Source organism: Ursus maritimus, unplaced genomic scaffold (assembly GCF_017311325.1).
Source record: "Ursus maritimus isolate PB19 unplaced genomic scaffold, ASM1731132v1 scaffold_1, whole genome shotgun sequence".
NCBI classification, from domain to species: Eukaryota; Metazoa; Chordata; class Mammalia; order Carnivora; family Ursidae; genus Ursus; species Ursus maritimus.
This window is the reverse complement of record NW_024423343.1, coordinates 87,672,909-87,699,370: the sequence shown is the minus strand read 5'-3', so window position 1 is coordinate 87,699,370 and position 26,462 is coordinate 87,672,909.

Below are 26,462 nucleotides of genomic sequence, written 5' to 3'. Positions count from 1 at the left end.
GAGAGTTAAAGCCACTAGTTTGGCTGGCAAACCAATTAAGTGGGTTAAAAAGTAATTTATTAAATTATAGCCTTAATTTTGGATCAATGAATAGTGAACAATGTGTGTTTACACACATATATGGCTGGATGAATATATATGTATGTATGCAGGTCCATCCATCCATCCATCCATCCATCCATCCATCTACCTATCTAATCTCCCATTGGTTCTGCTTGCCTAGTTGAACACTGACTCATGCACACACCAATGAACTTCCCAGAGTCATATTTCTGAGTGACAAGAGGAATACCACCGTTACAATGTAGTTTTCAACAAGCTGTGTGATGAGAGAAGGGAGAGGCACAGGATGAATCAGGGTTGATTCTCAGACTCAAGTTTTTAAGGAAATTTCTATCTCCTATATTCCACAGACTAGATCTCAAAAAAGAGGCCAAAACACTTTTAAGACAGAGAACTCCACAAAAATGAAAAATCATAGTTGAATGAGGCTGCACTTCTTTTGAAAAAAACTGGCCAGTGATTTTGAATATTATCACCTGGGTATTATGGCCAAGGATCTATTCAGGCACCTACGAGGTCTGCGCTTAAAATCTGCTCTAACCCGAAAGACCTGATCCCTATGTCCTTTCGAAATTACTATAGAATCATAGAATTTTAGGTCTGAGCATAACTTTAAAGTTCATATAATATTTTCAGGGAAAAACACCAAGGTTCAGTGATATGACTCGCTTAGAGTCACACAGCTGGTCAACAAGAGGAATTTAATTTTCAAGTTCAAATTCCTGCCCCCAATCCAGAGTTCCTTACACAATACTATTTCTGTGCTTGACTCATGTCTCTACTTGATTGAGCCCTGTGAACTCCTACATGAGCCTTCTGGCTGAAACATGCCCTGCCTCACTCTGAAACATCCCAAGTTTGTAAGTCACATGCTTGCCTTTCCAAGTTCCAGTTCTCAAAATTGAAAGGCTCATAATTAGAGATGCAGCCTTGTAGATCTTTTCCTCTGACTGGTTTACCAAGTCTGGGGAATTCTTAAGTAATCAGATTTTGTTTACACCAATGTATACCTCACCAAGAACCCCGGCAAAAAGTTCACTGAAAAGTTGTTCTGAAACATTCCATTCTCAGTCCCCGATTCTGAGGGGATGAGAGCTGGTCCAGTTCTCACATCAAAATACATTATGTCACGGAAATGTCTCCTCTGGCTACTTTATCAGCGGCAGAACTCACCATCTCAGATCCTGAGACATTTTGTGGCCACTACCTCAAGTTACAAAGCAATTTGCCACCACATATGCTGTTAAGAGGAACAGATAGTCATTCAAAACTCCTTGTAATTCCTTCTGAATCCCATCAGGCTCTGGTGCATGGTCTGTAAGAACATTTTTCTTTCTTCCTTTCTTTATAACTAGGGTGTCCTGTTAATAACGGTTCATAGCTATCTTTGATAATGAGTATTTTTATTTTTTAATTTTTTTAAAGATTTTATTTATGTAAGAGAGAGAGAGAGAGCCCATGAGTGAGGGGAGGGGCAGAGGGGGAGGGAAAGGCAGACTCCCCGCTGAGCATAGACAAGGAGCCCAAAGTGGGGCTCTATGCCAGGATCCCGAGATCATGACCTGAGCTGAAGTAAGATACTTAACCAATTGAGCCACCTTGGCATCCTGATAATGGGTATTTTTATTAAGGTGGAACATTTCACAAAATGTTTGTGTCCTGTATCAATTAGGACAATAAGTGGCTTAAATAGGCAGGTACTCAAGAAAAAAGAAGTCCTAAGACAGGCAGACAATGGCTGACACAGATGCTCCACAAAGCCGTAAGAGACCCAAGCTTTGTCATCACTCCTCTCTGTTGTCCTCAAGATGTAGCTGTCTGTCCATGCTTGCTGCCTCATGTTCACAGAATGGCTGCTCCACCCCCTTCCTACAATTCTATAATCTAAATGGAAAGGGGATAAAGTGCTAAAGGGCAAAAGGCATTCCAACCAAATTTATCCTTCTTTTAATCAAAAAAGCAAAGGATTTCCTGGAAGTAGTACCCAGCAAATTTTTACTTGTATGCCATTGGCCATAGTAACATCTTCTAAGAATTGTAAGAATTTTACAATTCTACTTGTGCCAGAATTTTACAAAGAACAAAGACGTTGTAAATGGTGATTATGACAGCCAGGCAATAGTGTCTGCCACAGACTCATGCCACTATTCTTCTATAAAGTGTTTAAATTAACAATCATTCCAAAAAAGCCTTCAAAATCATAATCCATTCTGAACTTTTTTTTTTTCCAAATCAAAAGCTAAAACTCACCTGCAATTTGTTCATTCTCAAAGACAAGTGAGAAAATCAACAAACCCAGCCCTATGTTGGATAAATACCATATGTCTAAGAGACGCAAGAGTAAAATAAATGGGCCACCAGCTCCCCAAATACTGGTGAATGATCAACCCATCTGCAAGCCACTCTCCTTTTTGCTCTGTTGCATATTCCGAGTCCATCCACACACCCAGTATCTGCTTAAGTTTTAAGATGACTCAGCCTGACCCTTCAAAACAGAAAGGACTATGTGTTAGAAACATGTTTAGCACTGTGAGATCCTGGGAAGTTATAGTGAGTATGGGGAACTACACCTCATCCATTGCAGAGGGTCCCGGCTTTGGATGACAAATTCTGTCAGGATCCTTAGGTAATGCTCGGTCATTAATGGCCCTAGAGCAATATTTTCTAAAACGAAGTGGAACCAGCTGCCTTTAGGCTAGTGTTTCTCCAATTATGTCTAAAACCTGCATTAGGAACCCTTTAGATGCTGCTTAAAATTCAGGCTCCTGAGCCTCAGCTTACACACCTGGTATCTATCTCCTTGAGCAGTAGCTCAGAACCTGCAGTTTCAGCCACCTTCCCAGGTGGTCACAAATTCAAAGTTGAGGACCACGCTCTTAGATTAATATGCCAGACTCAGGGACTGAGTGGACAGGATGGCAGAGTTCTCAGTCGGACCAGACATGGACCTTCTTTCTGAAGCCAAACACTGAAAGAGCAATGATTTCACTTTTTCGCAGGAAACAGGCTGAGCATAAAGTCCTGAGCTCCCTTTGCTAAGCAAATATCCAGGGCAAGAGCAGCCACCAGACTCAAGCAGGCTGCGGCACATACAGACCTCCGCCCGACTAACACTGCCGCCAAGTAAACGCCTGTCCTACGGAGATTTTCAGGGTGCTGGAGCTTGCTCTACCTGAAGCTCAGAGACCCACGATGGTCCAAAGCGTTTGTCTTCGTGCCTGACCCATTGCTGCTCTCTGCCCCAACCCTCCGCTCCGTTTGAACCTCTCCAGATCGTTCCAGCCTTCCTTGCCTATGCTCTGCCTAACCTCAGTCATTTCGCCAGTCTCTACAACATTCCCTGGCCACCCGTGGCTAACCCCCATGCCACACGTGTTTTCTGACCTGTAGTACCCGATCTCACCACTCACCTATGGCTGTCCATTGTCCTAGCAACGGGACAACCTTAACACCCCGTTTCTTGCTCAGGTCCCCAACAGTCAGGGCCCACAGCACACTCCCAGTCACATTTATGCATCGGAGCTTTTCAATGTCATGTGGCTGTATTTCTTCATAGTTTCGTAATTTCTGTGATTTACTAATACATCTGCTGTGCCTCCTGTTGGCTCTCAGCGAGAAGCCGAAGCGTGTGCTGTGGCACAGAAATGAGTGCTATTCTGAGAGAGCATGCTGGAAATCTGAAGGGAGTTTTCCTGTGCCATTTGAAGCTGAGAAAGGAGGATCCTGGCTTGGGCTTTAGTACCCAAGTACATCTTCCTCCACCCCCAAAGTTCACTAAAATAAAGTTGGGAAAGTGGTTTTTGGGCCGCTTGCAGATACAAGAACACTGAACTTTCAAAGATTCTGATTGAAGTACCTATCTAAAGCAAACTACGTTTCGTCGTGTGCATTCAAATGTATGGATTATCTGAAGATAAAAAAGAAGGTTGGCAGCTTCGGCTAAAGAGAAACCTAGCAGCTCTGAGATTTAGAAAATTAAAAGCCAGGTATCTGAAGCTAACCATTTAAGGTGCTTGTAGGTGTTCAAGAGCGTGCCTTGGGAGTAGTGCTAACCACACAAAACGTCACCCCGCTTCAGAGTATAGGGTTACAAAGGTTGAAATCCTAGATTAGGCTTGTTAAAATCCAGAGTAGCGTACGGGTTAGGCACAATTGATATTTAGAGAGCTTTTTTCCTGACTTAGAGAATTAGAGTACATATAGAATTGGGAAATAGCCAGGACCACATGGGTCCCCAGAGAAAGAGCTTAGCAGAAGTTTCTGTTAGAAAGCATATTAAGTAGATTCACAGCTGAGTGTATGTGAGATGAGAGAAGGCAACAGATGTAAAGAGAAAAAGCAGGACTTTTGCTTCTTTTACAGTACACCCTCTCTCTGCCATATCTGGAGACGAGAGCCTTGAACTACACCGTGTTATGTCATCAACAAGGTCAACCCGAGATAATGGGAGTCCACAAGCTATGACATGTATTACATCACTAAAAGAACCAGATTTCACACCAATACTGGCACATCTCTCCCCATGATTCTCACTTTACCCAGAAGCCTCTAGCACCCCAGAATTCCTAACAAAAACTTTAAATCTCTCATTAATAACATTCAAAGATGACAGCTTCTGCTCGCTGTAGGCACTCGTAAAATACTGTTCTTCTGCTGCAGGCGTCATTTAAGAACCACTTGGATACATTTGATTTGGTTCCACATCTCCCCAATATAAACCCAAAGACAAACAAATCAAATATTTTAAAAGGAATTGGCTTAATGATTTGGTCACGTGCTTTCACTGTGTCCATTTTGATGTGCTAACTTAAATATTGTACAACATATAAAAAGGGCTGCTTTTTTTTAAAAAGATTTTATTTATTCGACAGGATAGAGATAGCGAGAGAGGGAACACAAGCAGGGGGAGCGGGAGAGGAAGAAGCAGGCTCATAGCGGAGGAGCCTGATGTGGGGCTCGATCCCGTAATGCTGGGATCACGCCCTGAGCCGAAGGCAGACGCTTAACCGCTGTGCCACCCAGGCGCCCCTAAAAAGGGCTTCTTATACCATAATATTTTTGTTGTTCAGAACCCAGAAGAAAAGCTATTTCTGAATGAAACTGCAAGAACCTTCCCTGACAACCTATATGGCGGTGCTGTGGATAAACAGAGGAGCCTTTATCACACGGAGCTGGTGAGCTGTGTCCTGCTTAAACCACACCTGTCTACAAATAATACTCTTCAACTGGAAATAGATCTGCTCCCTTATCTGCTGGAAATATGCTTGTTCGGTATAACGAGAAGAGGCACCATTCCCTACAGAGCCATGCTTGGCTCCTCAGGCTGGGCCGTGTCTACTTCCATGCACCATTAGGTTACATTACATCTACTTATATATAAGGTGGGAGAATTGGGGCATATCTCATCGTTACAAGAAGGTTACGGCGCTTACTGATAAGTAAAGTGATTATTAAAACCATATGCGGTCTTTCAAATTTTTAAAAATCTCAATCATGAAATAATCACCTTAATCAACACTAAATAAAAATCTGATACATGGTGATTACAATTTGAAAAGAGGGTAAATTAAGCTATACTAAGAAAGTGGCCTTAGTATATAAATATCAGCAAATTAAACCTATTATCTCACAAAATAATAAATAAAGGAAATAAGGAGATTCATGTAGAAAAGCACTAAAATATCAGAATTAAAAGCCAGATCAGAAAACTTGATCATAAATTTAAAATTGTTGGATTCTAAATCCTTATTTCATGATATTTTTTCTATCAATTGACTCTAATCTTTAGAAATAAAATTTTTCCTCTATTATCTGTTTCTCTAATTATTTAGATATTAATGTATTAAAAAGAGCAATAGCAAAGCATATTTTACTAAAAACATGAGTCAATGATAATGATCGGAAAAGATTATAAAGTATTATAAAATGTATACTTGTGAACGAACATCATATTTTAATTGTACCTATCTGTATTTACTTCTAAAAGAGTAAACAATGGAATCAATCAGTTCCTTGGCCATTGAGAATATCCTTTCTCTGTTCTAATAGAAGATAACAGACACAGCAAATAAATCTATTTTTGTATGGTGCTGTAACCTACCTGTAAAAGTTTTGTCCCAAAGGATCCTTACGATAATACAATTAAGAAAAGTTAAGGGCCTTTTCCTGTATCAACCCAGAGCTCCAAAACAAAGGGGGTTCAGGTACACTTTGAAGGAGGTCAGTGATGCTGACATCTAAGGGCTTGGATTTAATCTGTCACTCAGATTTCTTCCTTGTAATCTGTCACAGGTGGTTTTCCAATAGCTTTGAAGCATAGCTTATCAGGGGGATTACTGAGTGATTTCTCTCAATAGTTCATTCATGCAGTCACCTGAGCATTTATTGGAGCCTACCGGGTGATTGGCTGTGGCGTTAGAGATTGACATCTACGTTCTCTGTGTTGGCAGACTGCACTTAAGTGGAATATACAGAGGTGTGAGTCCGTATGTGATGGAATGATATGTACCGTCACATAAACGCTCCAATGGAGGCATGCCCCGTGGGCAGGAGCCCAGAGAGAAGCACTTCACATGACTTTGGAGGATAGGTCTGCAAAAGCTGGGAAAACCCCGGTGTGTGGCCTGAGGCAGTCTCTTTCCTGCGACAGTGGTGGCAGTGTAATCAGGAGAGCGGCAGCTCCCTCCCTCGGGGCTGGCTTAGAGTGCACCCGTGGGGCCAGGGCTCCGGACAGCATTGTAAATTCATAAAGCCAAAGAACATCTAGGAGACTGTCTGGTCTGGGGGTTCCTAAATCTGGCCGGGCCCCAGCAACACCTGGTGCCTTGGCCCCAACCCAGAGCCCGAAGGCTCTGAGCACGCTGTCTCACGGTGGCTGCCGCAACGGCATACATGGACAGCCCTGGGGAATCACTGCATCCAACCACCTCAGTTTTCAGAAGGAACATTTTCAAGAAAACTCATACCTACAGAAGTGAAAAGACTCCATCAAATTTCAGGAATATTAGAACAGCAAAGGAGAAACATCTGGCAAAGAAACTTTTAGCACAAATACTTTCAAAAAGTATTTTCAAGGCACATGACATAAGCTACATGTAATAGGACCATGCGCCAAAGAACACAATGTCAAGAACTATATAGTGAGAGAGAAAAACTTCAAGAAAATTGGGTTTAGTAAAGGTACTTGCTGCAATGAGCTGTAAATTAGCTCTGTTCTTCCTGGTAGAAAAAGTTAATAAGAAACACTGAATTGAAAACTCTCATTCTTTAAGTAAGGAGCCTTGATTTACCAGGAAAAATACTTTTGTCCCTAGGAATACATTCTAAGGAAAAGCTTGGCATAGTAGTACGCCTACAGGAGACCGTTAAGCTAGCAAACAAAGCAATGCATGAAAATATGAATATATGTGTTACAAAAAAATGTTTTTCTATGGCTATTTCCTACATTAATCTTTGATGGAAGCTAAGAGTGTATCAGTAAATAATGGCTTGTTTGGGCATTTGTAGAGAGTGACATTAGCACAACATAAGCAGGTCCAAGGCAGAGACTAAACATCCTCTTGCCAATGAAAAGATACCACTTTTGATGTGGTGGGAAGAGTTCAGCAGGAGAGTGCTATCTGTGTGCGTGTATGTGTGTGTGTGTGTGTGTGTGTGTGTGTAAGGACAGGAGCAAGAACGTCCTGGCCTGCCCAGGGTGTCTGCAACACACTCACTCCAGAGGCTATGGGAACCTACGCAGAGGTCATCCACCATAGATAGAAACGCGTAGCACATAATCCACTGTGGTTCTCAGACTTTATCCCAATAAGTGAAGCATTATTTACACAGAGCTATAATTTCATGAAAATATGCTACATTTCAAATTTTAACACCAGCAGGGATTCCGTTTACTTTTTTATTACCATGTTTATCTCTGGGGGAGAAGACACAACTCTTACAGTACACCTTCAAAGGTACATTTTTAAAATGAGAATTGCCTTAAAGAAGAAATTTAATTAAAAATGCATTCCAGTGTAGAAGAAAGCGATTCATACCATTTATAAAAATAGAGTAACTCAGAGTTTACATTTCAGCAAACTTGAAAATCCCTGATTTTCCAATAAAAAGGAAATGCATTCTAGCTCCTAAGAGCTGAATTTAAGAGTTTGAAGCTACTTTTAAAATCTCAAAAACACTAGATCAAATTTTCCATTCAAAAGTGCTACTCTCCAGTTTTCATATGCATAATATAATCTGGGTCTGTGATAAACTCTTTGAAGACTGTAATCCTACTATATTTTAATTGTAACAAATACATACACCGTGTGATTTAGTTCACATTTTTATTAGCCAAATATTATTGATGATCATCATTTTCAATTTTATTTGCTGTCTTTTAACTTCTACAAAGTATTTTTTTCTTATTACTTCATTTTAAAATATGGAAATTCCAAGGCTTTACTAAAATTCTCTAAGCCAGCCCTTACAACTGGTAAGAGCTGTACCTGAGGCAGAATGAAATGTGTGAATGTCTGCTAAAGAGGGAAATCTTATCTGGGAGAGCAATATCAGGGGGATCACTTATCCATTCTCTTAAAAAGGAAAATTTGTTAAATAGAGATGCGTACCCTGGGCAGAGTGCCTGACAGAGCTCCAGTCAAGAATATTGTTTGAATTGAAGTGAACTGAAGGAAATTGAACTGAATGAAACTGAGGGGGGGGGGGGAGAAAAGTGTTAAAAAACAAGGTCTATGCAAAATGCTGACCCCTTCCCAACAAGGCAAAGACAAAAGCATTTAATTGGAAGAGGCTAAAGAGGTCACTTGGTTCAGCTTCTCACAACCAGGAATCTCCTACAGCGGTGGGCCTCACTCAGTCTGGGTGTGTTTGCTCCCCAGAACACATTTGTCAAGGTCTGGAGACATTTTTGGTCGTCACAATTGGGAGTGTGTGCTACTGGCATCTAGTGGGTAGAGGCCAGGGACGCTGCTGAACATCGTACAGCGCACAGGATGGCCCCCTTCCCCCCATCCCAACCCCTCACTCAAGTAATTACTTGGCCCAAAATGTCAATAGTGCTGAGGTTGGGAAACTCTGCCCTACAGCATGACCCAAGAGATTGCCTCTGCTTACCCCTTTTTTCAAATCACTTTATTGAGGCATGACTGACATACAAAAAGCTTATCATGTATACACTTGGAGCTAAGTATACATTCATGAAACCATCACCGCAATCTATGCCGTTAACATACGCATCACATCCCAGCAAAGGCACACGCGTGACCTCACAAGCATGTCTTTACAAATGCTGGGCAGCTCCCTCCACTAACACAACCTCCCTTATTTTGAAATTCATAGAGTGATAATATTTGTCGAAAACGCTACACAAAAAGAAGTGCACGTATACAAAATCACATTTGAAGGTCAAAATGCCATCTCCAGATGTTACTATTAAATTTATCATTCTACTCTGTTTATATGACAGAAAAAATAAAAGTGCGCTGCAAATAAATTTACGTTCTGAATTTTTGTTGGTTGTATTATTTTTAATTCTTCTATTGTTTGGTAGCTTTTAAGACTTTAAGTCTATTTCTTAATTTTTTAACGTTAGCTTCTCTTAACTTCTTCCTATGAAAGATAAGGAAACGGGCATGCTTGCCTATCTTTACCTGTGTATTCCTTTTACCTCCAAATTTTTATTATATTCTATTACTTTAGTTCATTAATATTTATTAGGGTTACATTGCTTTCTTAGACTATATTCAAATCATTCATGCTTTGTGTGTAAATCCGTTCTAAACACAGGAAACTAATAAATAGCATTTATAAAACTGAAAGGGTTGAAATGGAATTCCCTGCAGAGCCACAATGTGACCAAACTAGAGAAGGAAACGGAACCCCACACCTTTCCAAGGTCAGAGAATAACGGATCCTTTTCTATCTTCCTTTACTTCTGAGTCATACACAGACACCACTATACCCCACATCATCCCCCTGTTCTATATTTCTTCTTGCTTGGCTGAGGTATGTCTTCGAAGATTGTTCCATATGGAGTGAGTGGTAACGCCCCTGAAATCCTTGCATGCCCCAAATGTCATTTTTTGTTTTCTCTGGTTTTCTCTGCTGCTTCCTCCTCCTTTTTCCTTGGCTGTTGGTTCAATACCCCTTTCCCCTCAGAACTATGAAAGCATTATTCCATTGCTTCTAACATCCAGTATGGTTAATGAGATGTGTGTGTGTTTGTCAGTAATCTCTTGCTTCTCTGAAAACTCAGGAATTTCTATTTTTTCCCTCGAGTACAGAAATTTCACCAGAATTTTTTTTTTAAATCAGCCACTTCAACACTGTTTTTTTTTTTTTTTTTTTTTTTGACTAGATTCCCTCCCCTCATAGTCTGTTTCTGGAGCTTCTCACTGGATTTTCTGAATTTGTCCTCTGTGTCTCTTCACTGTTCGCTGCTATTTCCTATTTTGGTCTTTTGGTTCTGTCGTGGCCAACTTCCTCTTAAAAGTTCACCAGCATGAACCTTAGCCCTGTTCTTTTCAATCTTCTCCCCAACTTTTAAATTTTGTCAGTTATATATTTCATTTCCAGGAATTCTTTCTCATTACCCAGTTCATCTTTCTTCATAGCAGCCTGTTCTTATTTTCAGAATGCAATATCCCCTTGAGTTTCTGAGAATACTAATTCGGAATCCTTAAAGCTGAAATCTATCCCCTATATTATTTGTTTCCTCCAGGGTAGCTCCTCTTCTTCCTCCTTCTCTTCTTTTTTGCCAATGATTTCTCTCAAATGTCTGGTGATCTTTGGTTGTCTAAGTCTATGAGTGAAAAAACACGCTAATTATGATGAAGAGCTGGAGGTGTTTGGGTCTCTTTCTCTAACAGAGTTCGTCCTTTAGTGGGAGCTCTGATCACAAGCTCTCTAGTGGGAACATAGACTATTGATTCCCTAGGATGTGTAGAACTGCTGATCAAAGTATCCTATCTTTTTCAAGCCAACCAGATGCTCTCAACCTGAACATGACATCTTAAATGAAACAAAACAAGGACTGGAGAAAAAGAAAAGTTGGTATTTATTCATCCTCTTGCCTAATTGATACTTTCCTGATACCCAGACCCTTGATTCTGCTCCAGATGTGGCCTGGTTCTCCAACCTTTCCTGTGAGTCGCCCTGTTCTCATGAATTTCTTCTCTGCTTAAATTTGTCAGAGTCAGCCTCTGTTGCTTGCATACCAAGAAGCTAAGATGCTGGGAAAGGAACACGGATCTTTGGTAAGCTAATGTTAGGTACTAGCATTTTACATTTTTGTATATAATCATCACAACCCTATGAAAGAGCTATAATTGACATTATTTTATGAAGAAACTGAAATTGAGTAGATTTATTGGCTTGTCCAAGATGCCAAAGAAAGCACTGAATCCAAGTCATTCTGACATCAAAACCTATGCTTTCCCTCTCCTCTGAAGTATTCATGGAGTATTAAGGATACAGACCTGCTGCAGTTTACAGTATGTGATGAATATTGGACAAGAGATTTAAGGCTGGAAAACCAGGCAAGAATTTTAGATGCCATGTGTTAAGAAAAAGGGAATCACAATCTCATTCTTAAAAGCTGAGTGACATAGGAAATCAAAAGAGGATTTAAGAAAGATGATTTTATGGCATGTGGAGTGAATTTAGAAGGCTTGTTTTGGAATAAAGTAGACCAGCTAGGAGGCTGCTGTAGTGATGAAATGGCAGCAGGTGGAGAGGAAGAGACAGTTTACAGAAGGATTTGGAAGGAAATTTCATAGGATTTTGTGACTGAATGGATATTGTAGGGGATGAAGAAAAATGAGCCAAAAATGACTAAAAGATTTCCAGTTGCAATGGGGAAAGCTGAGTGAATGTATTTACCTTGCCTCCCTCCCAAATTTCCAATGACATGAACTAGGAATGCAAAAACAAGAATGAATGCATCATGGTGCTAGAAAGAGGAAAGGATGCCAAGAGTCCACAAGATTTGAGAACCTCTACAGGAAGGAAAGAAGAGTGAATCAGAACGAGGCCAAAACCAGATGTGCTGAGCAGCCTGTAACCAAACAAAGGCAAAGGAGAACAGCCCCTGAGCAGAAGCTAGGGTTTACCCCCCAACCCCACCTGCACCCCCGCACAATGAGTACCCTCCGCCAAGCTCAGCCCAGGAGGGATTAGGAGCACACACAGGCAGCAGGGCAGCTCCCAGGAGGCTGCAATGTCCTCCAGAGAGCAGAAAGAGGGCTGAGGCCCTGGATGCTCACCCCTTGATGTGAGGCTTCACTCACCTCGGACAGCTTACGGAATCAACTATGGAATCCGCCACAGAAAGCTTCTAGTTACAGCCTTACATCTAGAGAGAACATGAAAGCAGTCCCCCAGCTACTACTGTTCCAAAACATACAAACTTGGGGGGGAAACAGAGTGTAAATGTACAGGTGTGAAATACATTTTAAAAAATTAAAGTAATAGCATGTACAAATAAATTTGAAGATGCGCAAAAATGCATACTTTTCTCTTAAAATTAAAAAAAGGGATTCGATAAAGTTTGAGAAAAAAATCTGAGGGGATAAGTAGCCATAATAACAATGAAATGTTTATAAAAGATCTCTCCTAAAACAAAAAGGCTCAAATGGGTTAAAATGACTCCCAACAAACTTCCAAGGAAGAAGCAATTCTCAACTATCTTAATTTCTCCCAGAATTGAGGAAAAAAATAGAAGTCTTTCTAATTATGATCCTAGAAAAATCCTGATGCAAAACTATTCCACTTTTACTATATTTTACTTATGAATAGTCAATGTTCCTAAATAAAATACTAACCATATAAAAACACATGTATCAGTGTATTAAAATACAGATCATTTGACGTGGTTTAAACAGCTTAATATTAGGAAAATTACATTTCATAAATAAGAAATATAAAGAGGTTAGCATTTTAAAAATATATGATCATTTTGAAGGATGCTAAAAACATCTGAAATCGACCTCTGTGATCAACAAATTTATTTTAATGTGGAATATAAAGGCATATTCTTAACTTGATGGATTATCAGAAGCTAAAGATAAACATCATATTTAGCGAAGGTTCCATTAAAGTTGGAAATATGAAAACGCTATTTTTCCCAGTGTTAGTCAACAAATATCAAGGTTTTACTCAGTACACTAGGAGAATAGATTTTAATTCAAGAGGCAACAATGTTTAATAGAAAGAGCCAAATATAATATTATTTATAGATAATATAATTATCTATATATAAAATCCAGAAGAATCAAATTAAAAATTATTAAAAATAATCTAGTTCAGAAACAGAACTCATTCAAACATAAATACACTAAAATAAATATCTTTCCTTGTATGCCAGCAAAAAATTATTTTAAAATGTCAGGCATAGAAACAGTATCCACAACAACCCCATAATGTATAAAATATCTAGGAATATTAAAATAAACAACAATTGTGCAAAAAAAATATAGAAGTTTAAAGCTATAGAAAAAAAGAATGGAAAAATTAAGAAAATTTATAAGAATAAGAAATACAAATGGTTAAATATGAAAACACACTTCACCTTCTTAATAAACAATGAGGTATTTTCCTCTAATAAATTGGCAAAGTTAAAAAAAAGGTAAAACACTATCCAGATAGGGATGTAGATATGCAAATACACTGTGCCTGGTTCTGTATTTTGGTATAGTCAATTAGGGGACAATTTATATTTATCAAAAATCATATTGTACATTCCCGGCATTGAACCAGTATTTTCAATTCTAGAAATTTATTTTATATATTCACGAATATATTCAAACATTTCAAAACAGTCAAAATATTAATAAGGGCTTGATCAAATACATTATGGTATGCCAATGCTATGAAATACTCTGACTCCTCAAAAATATCAGTTGTTCTATATTGCATAAAGAGGGCCACAATATATTATTGCATTAAAAATGTTATAGAACATTATGTTGTTGATATAATTATGATAAAAGCATACATACCCGTAAGTTCTGGAAAAATACACATTAAATTATTCATAGTGATTATCTCTTACTGTGAGATGGCAGAAAGCAGACAGGGGTGAGAATGGCTATTTTAAACATTTCTGAATATTAAAAAAAAAAACATTTAAACAGAACTCTTAGGTTTGGCTTCCCCAGAAGCAGACCCTGAGACAAGTGTTTGAATGCAAGTGATTTCTAATGAAGCGGTTCCAGGGAAAGAATGTGGGGCCGCAGGTCAGAGAGTGGAAGGAAGGAAGCCATGGACGCGTGTGATCTCAAGCAAAATTGACTTGAGGTAGATCCAACCTGCTGCCTCATAGGGAACTCTGGAATATTCCGCCAAGTCTCAGAGCATGACCACCCTGGCACCTGTGAGTCACGTGTTAAGAGCCGCCTGAAGGCGGAGGGACAGGAACGGAAGGACACTGACTCAGAGAGCTTTCTGGCAAGGTGCCTCCAACACCCTCACATGCTGGTACTTCTCTGAAGGAGATTTGCAGTTGCCCAGTGTTAGGACAGAAACCAAAAAGTGGAGGGAAGGGGTTGTCCATAGAAATGTTGAAAAGAGACCCAAAGAGATCTGGGTGGAGAGCCAACAAAATCCACTCTGATATACTATCTTTACAAATCTAAGAAAGGGAAGAGAGAACAAGAGGAAGTTTGCTACTGCTAAAGCACGATTATATATGTATGCTCGTCCAGTCGCAAGTTCTGCACACGCGTAAGCGCCTACTAGGTAGCCCCGCCACACACCCCAGGCTCCTCCTCGTATTCCAACCTGCCCCTTACAAAACTGGGAGTAAGCGCTCCTTAATAGAAATTAAGACTTTCCGCTCTCTTCCTGTTCATCTCTTCAATCTCAAGTGGCGCAGGTTGAAATCTTGAGAAATTAGAGGAACTCTCAGGTCCCCTGTTGATCCCAACTGAAACTACATTTACTGGGCCAACGACAAGCCTAAAACTGTATAAAAGCCAAAGAACTTGGCAAGCTAAACCCTGGGAGGCTAAACTCCAAATGTCCCTGATGAAGGGACATGATCCAAGAATCTGTTTGTTGTGTTTACCTTCTTTGACTTTATGACAAACTTGTTTAAAACTTTCCGAAAATGAATAAGTTGAGGTTTCTACCTCAGCATGGGCACTTAACAGGAGACATTCCCTAGAAATGTCCCTCGAGCCTATCGTTCTGGAGGTCGAAGACAGATCTCCCCACCTTCTGCTATAAATGGATTTTGCCCTGACCTGAGAGCTGGACTAGGCAGACCATTCAAGTTGTATCTTTTTCTGGTCTACAGCCGGTCTCTGAAACCTTCAAAGCTTTTGTTTCTGCATCTATAAAGTGGATGCAGTAACTACTGTTCGGCTTACCTTTCAGAGCTGATGTGAAGATAAAATAGGAGATCACATATGTGAAAGAATCTAGCAAACCACATAGCGCTTTATACCAAGTCACTTGTCTGAACACAAGATACCAGACATTAAAAAGAGGGAGGTGGTGACTTCAAGATCTGAGCCCATGAATATTAGAAAGCACTGGTTCAGGAAAGACGAGTGTGACTTGAACATGATGAGTGAGTGTGAATTGGTAGTAAAACATCTAAGTCAAAATGAACAGTAAACTATGGAGATATGGTCTTGGAGCCTGAAGAGCACGGTAGAGAGTGAGGTACAAATTTGGGAGTCATCGACATGAGATTAACAGGTGAATTCACGATTGTGGAAAGCACACTTTTGAAAACATCGCCTCCCTTTTTATCTCTGTAACAATATTCCTTATACTGATCCCAATTGTCTTCTGTTTGGATTATCAAAATGTAAAACTTTCTTAATAAAAATTATTGTTATCATTACTACAAAATGCTAAATAGTTCTTTAGAGTCCCTATTCTCTTATTGTATACACTATCCATTCAAAATGTCGTGCACATTGTCATACTCAGTGAACCACTTTAACTGGTTAAGTGTGCACACACAAATGAGGGATAGAATTCTGGAATGGAAGTCATATGGACTTCATATAACCATATAAATTAAACATGTGGTCTCTTCCTGCAAATAATCTAGACTATTTCTTAAGTTACTGTTTTGAATGAATAAATACACATGCTATGTAACTTAAAATAAAACTGATAAGATTTTTAAATTGTCAGTATTATTACAATGCTTGAAAGTCACAATCTTGCGTATTCTTGCATGAAGAGAATTAAACAAGTGTTTTTAAGACTCTAGAATTACTTTACTTGTCCTCGAACAGCAATATCACAAAGTCAGGGTTCATTTTTAAAGACATTTGCATTGTTTAAAGTGTAACTGGAGTGAACCCCAGGACTAGTCGGTCTGTTTCAGGTGACTTGTTTCCTTACGTTAAGACCACTGACATTTTCTCCATCTTTGATAGGGTCTCACATGCTAGCTCTTTGTTGGTTTTCTTTTAAAAATTCCACACCATTTACATCTGAACTCCTGAAACCTTCATAGTTAGTTAAAAGTATTTCTGATTTAAATAGGCTAGATTCTACTGAGGCGTACAAAAGTCACATGACCATTTTCCGGTTGAAGTACAGTATTACACCATTATGTTGTTTATCTTAATAATTAGAATTTAACTGAGAGTCAATTTACTTTTTATTTAAATTAAAGTAATGACTAGATGTTAGTGGTTTACAATTTAAAAATAGTATAGAGGGGAAAAAGCCTGAATACACCATTTTTAATTTAAATTTTATTGATTTTGTTGATTATATGGGTTAAGTAAATGCTCAACAATTCCTTTTGCCTACTTTCACTAATTTTTTCTTCCCATAAGCAAGGATAACATTAATCAATCTTGCAGTGTTTTAAATCTACTTCTAAATATACATATCATTTGTGATGTTGTTACACAGCATAAATTCCATGTAAAATTTGTATTTAAAACAACTATGTTTGTATGCAAGACTTTTTTTTAATTGTACAGTAATTAAAGATGTAATTCATAGAAAGAAAAAATCCGGGAACACTGTTACCATATAACAAAAAAGGAAAGTGACGCTAGAAAGCACTTTTCGTCCACTTTATCATTAATGACTTCATTTATAGATGAGGGGTTGAGGTTGTAAAGTGACTTGCCGAAGACACACGCACACGCATGTGTGAACACACACTCACACTCTCAGACCAGTCCCATTCCATTTACTGCTATGTCCTCAACGTCTGCTATCGTCTTGGTGCGTAGTCTGGGTCAAAAGAGACAGTCAATATTTGTTGAATGTGCAATTTATTTAGACATGGAACACCAAATGCCTTGTTTAGTCCATTATACATATGGAAATATTTAAAATCTCCTTCTCGATCTTACTGTTTTATAAGGAGAATAGAACGTGGTAAACTGTATGGAAGCAACGTGAAAATAGTAAGTGTATGCAACTCTAAGACAGCATTATTATTGTAGTTAAAGTATACGAAACTTCCCTTGTCCCTTACCATCTGTCCATAAATCTAGGAAAAACAAAATTTACAAGAATGGCAAGTTTAAAGACAGTATTTTAACTTCTTGAACGATCTGGCTAGGGAAAAAGGAAAATATGTTCTATAGCTTTTGGGTTTAAATAATGACATTTTAATTTTTAATGGTCATTCTACAAAGAAACAGAATTCTTTATTATATATTGATCTTACAGCATAATGAACCAAACAGTTGTTTGCAGGTTTTTACCTAGATTTTCATGAATTAAAAATAACATAAAATGGAAGTTTTCAATCAATCATATCTTAGAATTCCTTCTATAATATGAACATCTATGCTGTAAATTGCTTTAAATTCTTTTTTTACTAAACAGGGTTTTGAAATAAAGAATGGAGTTGTATTTACACCATTGGTCATTTCAAAAGTAGTAAAAAAAATTCAAGTAGGTTGTTAGCAAATAAAAACTCATAAAAATAAATCATTAGGGCATCTGAATTTGGCACAACTAAAAACACTTATGATGAAATAGTGCTTCAAAGTCTTACAACGGTGCAATAAATAGGTTAATTGGGAAAGGATTATTTAAAATAATTTAAACATTATAACCTCTGTGCCAGACTAATACAGAAGTTAGTTTGTCAAATCATCGTCTTGCATACTATACGAATACTGAGAGAGTAACCTCACACGGATGAGTGCTCGAAATCATTTGGACCAATTTTTTAAGGCAGCTTTAAAATAATTGACTCCCAAATCAAGATATTAAATGCCAACTTCTTACTGGCAATAATGCTTATGGCTAAGATAGAAATGAGATTCTTTGCGGAAACGCTGACACAGCCCTAACCGTAGGCACTTGAGCGTGCAGCTATAATTCTTTTTTCAAATCTTACCCAGCAATGCTTCAGGTAAAGGAGTCCGCAGAATGTGTAAACAGTAAGAGACAGTCTTAGAGCTTTTACAAAATCACAAACCTGTGACACATTTATATTCACCTTTGATTGCTACTACTAAACGTCTAAATCATTCAAAGTGTATTGATTAGCTCTTTAATAGGTAAAAGGTGGGCAGCGTATTATACAATCAACATTTCTTAATTCATTCGATTTGCAAGAGCTACACATTTTAAGCTGACAATGTAAAACCTCTAAAAGGTTTTTCAAAAAGCCTTCTGCCTTATTTAGCATTTTGATCATTAATCAAAAACAATAAAAAAAGAATATTAAAAAAAACAACAAAGATTAAGAAAGCTTTTCTCTTCCATTTGGAAATCTATTAAGCTATTAAATAAGTTCCCAAGAGGAGTCAGTTTCCTATATGGAAGGCATTTAAAACTGAACCAGATAACATAAATCTCAGAATAGGCCAAGGGAACACAACTTAACACTGAGAGGTGAGTGAGTGGCTGGAATAGAGGAGTTAGCTGTCTAATCCTAATTCTCCTTTTTAAGAATGCCTAAGATAATGGTGCTTTTAATGAGGAATTAATTTTAATGCCCCATCAACTCTAAGCCATAACCATGATATGGCGGTACTTTTACCCCTGTGCATTGCCATCTAGCCAAGAGACTATTGATCCTACACTAGAAAATACTGTTTTGATGTTTATTGATCAGAACTGTATGAGGGAAATTATGATTATTGAATGGAAGACAGTCATGATGTTACCACTTTTTTGTAAATACGGAGCTGAGAATAAATATATGTTATGAATATCATACTAAACAAATGCTAAAATTATTAATTTGTTAAAAAATAAACAAAATACCCTTAGTAAGTTCATGTGAGATGATACTGTACAATGAGGATGAACTTAAAATTGTAATATCTTGCATCACAGGTGTTCTGATTTTATAGAATTCTAAAAATTCGCTAACTTACATCACTTCCAATTTATATTTTACTTCATAAAATCATTATATCACAGAAAAACAAGTTGAAATGTATAACAAACTTACTTTTAAAATCATCACTGAATTTTATTTTAAACTCAAGCTAATAATCCATTTAAATTCAAATTTAATCTTTTTACAATCTGCATTTTTACTTAAAGGCAAAAATCACACTTATTATGAGTTCCAAATTATCATGTAAATCTGTAAGAAGTTGTCATCTGGAGAAGTCTTTACTTTGTATCATGTCAGGAAATAACACTCATTATACTATAGTATTAATTTCAAATGCTAATTCTCTCATCATTAGATGGCAGAAAAGAAATAATGTGCTGTTAATACTATAATAAAAAATGTGTTGCTGAGTAAGGATTTCGGAGAAAATAATACATTCAGGATTGATACTTAAATTTTGCAACTGCCTAGTAATCCTATTAATTAGGTAACACAAGCTATCTGTTAAAACACTGGACACAGGAAGGAGAACTGGACAAGGGCAGGTAACAGACAACACACACGTACTTCATAGGCTACCTGCAATATTTATCAATTCAGCTGACTGCTTTCTTACAAATTTTAAGTATTACAAAAACAAGTAAAAACATTCTAGTTATTGTACCAGTTAACCAGTTTGGTTAGTGACTTATTTGGACCCAACTCCTTGTGACTCTTTTCGATGAAACAGACAATTTTCTTAAAATTAAATTTCAAAATCCCCAAATGAATCCACTACTCGTTTAAAATATTTAGCATTTTTTAAAAAGTACATTCTTCAGGTTGCCAGGGTGGATGGAAAAAATAAAATCCAGTTCCAACAATAACCCAACCTTGTCTCCGCCCCTGCCTCCCCAATGGCAGATCTACTAAATACATATGTTTCTAGTTCCTAGAAAATTAAAAGACTAGTTTTCAAATCTAGAGGATATTTTATTCACTTGCAGTTGGGACTTCACAAATAAGTTCAATATCAGCTTGAAAAAGGGTAGCATAAAACCGTGAGCCATCCAAAGGGCCAAATTGTGACCTGCCCTCCTTCATACCTGCCTTGGTGGGGTACATGGTGGGATTGGGGAATGTTTTCATTTAGGTCTACCCTCCTCAGCCACTCTGTTTTCCTTTCACATCCTAACCCCCTTGTGTTATATGGCTGGAAACAGCTCTAAGAATGTGGAGAATGTAAACAGCCTTTTATTGTCCCGAAGGATGACAGCGTAAGGAATGTGAGCTTATCACACCGCTGCAGCTCCCACCTCACTTACCATGATAAAGTGCTCCAGGAAAAAACATTACAACCCCAGCACAATCCAAAATCGGATTAGAATTCGACATAAGCTTCCTTAAAAATGAATCAATCAATCCATGCTGTAATATTAGAATCTAGCTCTCAAGGAGGGTATATAATCTCTTCAAGATGTATTTATTATTTCCTTTTGACTATGCTGGTGTGAGAAAAAAAAATGTAACATTTCCAGTACGGTGGCTGATAGGAGAACTTTCTCCCATCATATGCCCAAATATATTTCCTCATCTTTAAGAGTCTAACACAGTGGAACAGATACACAGTTCATGATCACTGAATGCAAAATTAAATTAACAAAGAGATTCTTGAAGATACCCTGAAGATCTTAAGTACCTTATTTCTCCAGGCTTTTGGAGTTTTACTTACACATATCATACAAACCCTGCTGGTTAGACCATCTTTTATCGGAATCCACCTTAAACATTTTAAAAAGCAAGTGATACACGTGTGGCATATACGTTGCATGCGCAATGCCTTAGATGTAAAATTTATTTTCACATGCAAGATTGTATATAGGCAGTATATGATGGCTCAGTGAAGCACATTTGGGAACATCGCTGGATTTTCCTCTTCATGCCACTGAAGAATTTCTTACCTAAAACTGTGCAAGTGAAGCTAATCTCTGTTGTAACCAGAATGGACAGGCCTTTCCTTAGCCTCTCCTCTTCACTAAGACCTTCTAGAACCCCTTCCATCCTCAGAATTTGCAAAGTACCTCTGCAAATACAATATCATACATCTCACAGAGAAACTTTCATAAGTTACTTGGTCTTTTCCTCTAAAAGGAAATAAGAGAGACAGAGAGAGAGAAAAGAGGGGAGAGGAGAGGAGAGGAGAGGAGAGGAGAGAAGAGAAGAGAAGAGAAGAGAAGAGAAGAGAAGAGAAGAGAAGAGAAGAAAAAGGAACCGGAGAGATCATCATTCTCTAAGTGCCCGGTTACCTTAACCTTGTTTTAACAGACCAGAGCTAACTGAGCAAAGAAACAGCGGAATCTGGAGGAAACCCTCTTAACAGCACCGTATCAAGGTAAGTGCCTGGAAAGCAGGAGAAATCCATCACACAGACGAAAGGAGTCCCTTTCTCTAATTTTACTTTAAAAGTTGTCTTCTGGAAGGTTTTACTTGGGATCTCCCTTAAGTTAACTAACAATACATGGAGTATGGAGGTATATTTCGGAAGGAGGAGAGCGCGGCCCCACGCGGGAAAAGCGGGGAGAGAAGATAGTTACAGTGCGAACAGTCGCCCAATGCCTCGCTGGCGAACCCTGAACCACCTTCTAATACCCTTCATATTCCTCAGAGTCCCCTCAGCCAGACGAGGCGGGAGAGGTCTTTGGTAGCATATAGCCTAAGGATTTCGCGAGAGGGGGCTCCAGCCTGGAGTTGGGCGTGAAAGTTACATCCTGCATATTCACCGGCACAAAACCCCATCCCAGTACCCAGCGTCAGACGCAAAACGAAGAGAAATCCATTCTGCAATCAGTCTTTTGCTTGTTTTCCCCTAGGAAGGAGGTCCTAACTGACCCCGAGAACAAGGATGCACGATGCCAGGATTTGAGAGAAGTGTCTGCAGGTATCCGGGGGAAAAAACAAAAAAACAGAAAAACAAAAAAACCAACCCATGTGAAACATAAAAACCACCAAGCCCCTCAAACTCTGGGCTGGAGGCAAATCTTTCAGACCATCCTCCTCGTATCCTTCTACCCTCATTCCCTCTCGCACCTTCTTCCCGGCCACTTTCTGCCTACTTTACCCCAACCCTCAAGTCCCAATCCTTGCTAAGCCCTTCATCCGCCTCAAGGTCCCTTTATTAAATTCCGCGATTCTTCTCCTCCAAACCCTAAAGCAAGCCCAAACTCCTTCCACTCCGCGCGCTCCGAGCCCCGAGGTCCCATGCAACCCCAGTCTCCGCTTCCCAGTCGGCCACCGATGCGTTTTTCCCGCCGAAACGCGTTCCCAGCGCGCGACGCGCGGCGGGCCGGACACTCACCAGCTGCAGCAAGCCGGGGACCACGACGAGGGGCAGCGGCCGCAGGCGCATGGTGCCGGCTGGCGCGGCGTCTCACGAGCTGCGCGCCCTCGCCTGCCTCTCGCGCATCTCCACTTCGAGGGGCAGGGCTGAGGACGCCAGGGACACCGCGCGGCGCTTTCCTCCCGGAATCCGAGCGCAGCGCCGCGCCGCGCGGGCCGGGTGGGCGGGCGGGGAAGGGGAAGGGGAAGGGGGAGGGCGGGCTGGCGGGAGGTGCTTCTGGGGCCCCCCGCGCGCCCCTCCTTGGAGGGGGCCTGAAAAAGACCTTGCGGGGCCGCTCGAGACCCGCACGCTGCGCGGGGCTCCAGGGGCGCCCGGGGCTCCGGCGTTCCGGGGTCGGGGTGAGCGCGGGGGGCGCCCGCGGGGTGGAGGCGGTGGCTCGGGCGCTTTGGTACCCGGTTCCCGCGCGAGGCTGCTCTAGTGATTCGGTCCCGCCGTGCGGTTGCCCGGCAGAGCTGAGCGCGCTCCGGAGCCCGGGGAGGCCCGGAGCCTTCACTGCCCCCGTCCCCGCCCAGCAGAGAGCCGGTCCGGTGGCTCGGCTGGGCCAGCCGCCCTGCCCACTGACCCGCTCCCGTTTTACTGGGGAGGTAGGAGCCCGGGGGTGGGGGTGGGGGAGTCTCCCTACACGGATGCAAGAAAGGGCTCCGGGAGAACACCCAAGGAGTTTGGAGGGAAGGCAACAGCAGGGGTCTGGGCGGGGCGAGGGGGGCAGCGAAAAAGAAAGGCTGATGTAGGGAGGTGGGGCTGGAACCCGGGACGCCCCGGGAAAGCGCCCCACTCCGCCTCAGCGCCTAGCTCCAGAGCCCTAAGCGAGGGGAGCAAAGTGGCGAGGCTGGAAGGGTTTCTGGAAGTGGGAAATAGTGGGAACCGAGAGGCATCCGGAGGCGGGGTGGCGGCAGAGCCTCGAGAAACCGAGCTAGGTGTGCGGTCCGGGCTTGATCAGGTTTAAAGATGGTATAGACAGCTGGGTGGCCCGGAGATCGACAGAACTGTGCCAAGCAAACCTTCTGCCAGCACGCGGGAAAGAATGGAGGAGACCCCGTGGCACCTTCCCACTCGGGCAATCTTGGAGAGGGGTATCTTTGAGCACAGGCGAGCCTGCAAACCTGCAGCCAGTGAGTCTCACGCCCATGTTAACAACTCGCCATTGGAAACATCCTTAACCTTCAACCACCTCTGTGCTGGACATTGGAGGAGAAAAGTCAAAGGGCAGTGGGCCTCGGACTCTTGCACTGTTTATGGTAGATGAGAATTTAACCATCGCTCATCAGTCCTTTCATTGAGCAGGTGGGAAATTTAAGGTCCAGAAAGGTAAAGTCACTTTTCCAGGGATGAGTCTCTAGGCAGCTGCTTCAAAAAGAATGAGCAAAACAAGGTTATTTCCTACTTCCAGAAACACAGAGCTCCTACTTAACGGTAGAAAAACATGTTGAGGCAAGGGAGAAGAATTGCGATCGATTTCCAGTCTTCAAAAAATAAAACAACAAAAAGTGAAGTTTGGGCTGAAATTTTAGGGGAAATTCCTAGGGGGATTTAAGGAAAACCTTTCTCCTTGTATAACCCACCTCCCACCGTAAAATAGAAATGAAGGGGGAGTCTGTAAGTCTTCGAATGGTCCAGGACCACGGGCAGCCTCAGAGGTAGGTCCCAAGGATGGTAAAATTGACTTGGGTAGAGCAAGGTTCCACCTTTTCACTGGGTATGCTAAGATTGTAAAGATGAATAGAGTTTATTCCGAAGTATTCTGGGATCCTAGGGTGACTTTAAAAGCATGTTGTCCCTGAGGCTGCAGGTGGGGTATGTCTCTAATACAAATACATTCTGTGTATGGAGGGAGGAAGGTAAGTGAGGGCCATGCATTCTTCCTAACCGCTTGCCAAGCCTGACTGGGAGTTCCAGAACCTTATAGTAAAGGATGCACTAGCTCTGCCCCACTTCTGCTTGTCATCAGACTCTTAACTATTCCTTGCAACAGACTCTTAGACACAATCACTATTTGCAATCTAAATCTACAACTCACTTCCTATAGCTACCCCTCAGGTCCATAAAAATCCTCTCTTTACCAAGGCTTAGAGGCCACTTCTAGGAAGTTATTCTATCCTAGAAGCATAAATAAGATCATTTCAAAAATTGGAAGACATCTCTACGGGGTGATCTCCTTGTCCAACTTGAGGTCCCTGGATAAGGCTGCGTGTTATTTGCAGACAGTCTTTGGGAAACAAGAAGGACTAAATGGGGAGTGGTTTGTAGAGGAACCCCTTTGTAGAGTGGTGCTGCTACAAGAGAAAGGGGAGGGCAAAGGAATTTGCAAGATTTAGACTCATTTAGACTTGGTGTCTGAGCCTCAGCTGACTCATCTATAAAACCAGAAGGTGGACTCCCTTTCTGACTTAGTAGTTTCTAATTCTGTTATCCCTAACTCTCTAAATGATGAGTGGATGACTTAACACATGATTGAAATAAATAATTAAGTGATTTCATTACTGGAATACTTAACTCTTTAAAGTGGTTCATATTTCCTAGACCATTTCTGTAATTTTGGGACACAGACATAAAATTTTAAAGGGACCTAAACTTGGACATGTGTCCAAATAGTACAAAGTATTCTCACAAAGGAACATTCTGAAAGGTGTCAAATTCCAAGCTAAAAGCTAAGGAACACGAGAAAACTTTTGTGTTCCATTGATAAGGCTGTGTAAGATTGATTAAGACCTCATTGATTAAAGTCTGGTATTACTGTGTTTTTTTAATAAGATGACTACTCATAATTTACTGTATTCCCCAAATTTTGCTGTACATAGTATGAGAAAGTAGGAGAAAGGAAGGAAGGGAGGAAAGAAGAAAGGAAAAGAAGAAAGGAAGGAGGAGAGACAGGGAGAAAGTAGCATTTAATATGTTGCTTTGTCCTTCAGAATATACAATCCAATCAAGAAAATGCGATAACAAAACACAGTAGACATCACAGGAAAGTATAAGCTTAAGTGTTGCCTAGGACAATTCGAGGGAGAAAGATCATTCTCAGCCAATACAAAGGCTTTAAGACAGAGATGAAATGGGAGCTGGCTCAGTTTCCAAGAATGGCAAGAGGAGTCTATGTGGGAAAAAATGGGGAAGAGCCATTCCATGTGGGAGGAAGAGCATGAGCAAAGACAAAGTGGAGAGACTTCATATGACATCATTGAAGGATGGACAATAAGTGGAGTGGACTGCCTGGAGGAAATGTGTTGAGAAAAAGTGAGAGGAAAGTTAGGTTATGGGCTAGACAGTTAGAGATCTGAGAATGCCAAGCGAAACAGTTTAGCTTGATCTGCAGGAAATAAGGAGTCTTACAGCTTTTTGGAGGAGGAAAGTCACACATCACGTGGCATAGATGTACATGCAGGGTGGTCTTGAGGAGGATGTCGCATGATGAGATGGTCGTGGTCATTGGAAAGACAAGAATGGAGAGATATGGGTGCATGAGGTGCCATAAAGGAACAGTGAACTGAAGTTGGGGTTGGAATATTTTTAAACTTTCCTGGCATATTGGAGGAATTTTTTTTCTTGACTTTAAACATCACCACTTTCTCTCTTATAGGCAATTTAACAGCTAGAGAATCAGATCATTGCCTTTTCATTTTGCAAGGGTGGTTTTCACAGTGTGAGGGGAGTGAAAATAGTCTTTTCATATAGACAAGTGGCAGAAAGTGGAACCTAACAAATTTTACTGCCATATGACTCCATTGTAGTCTTTCA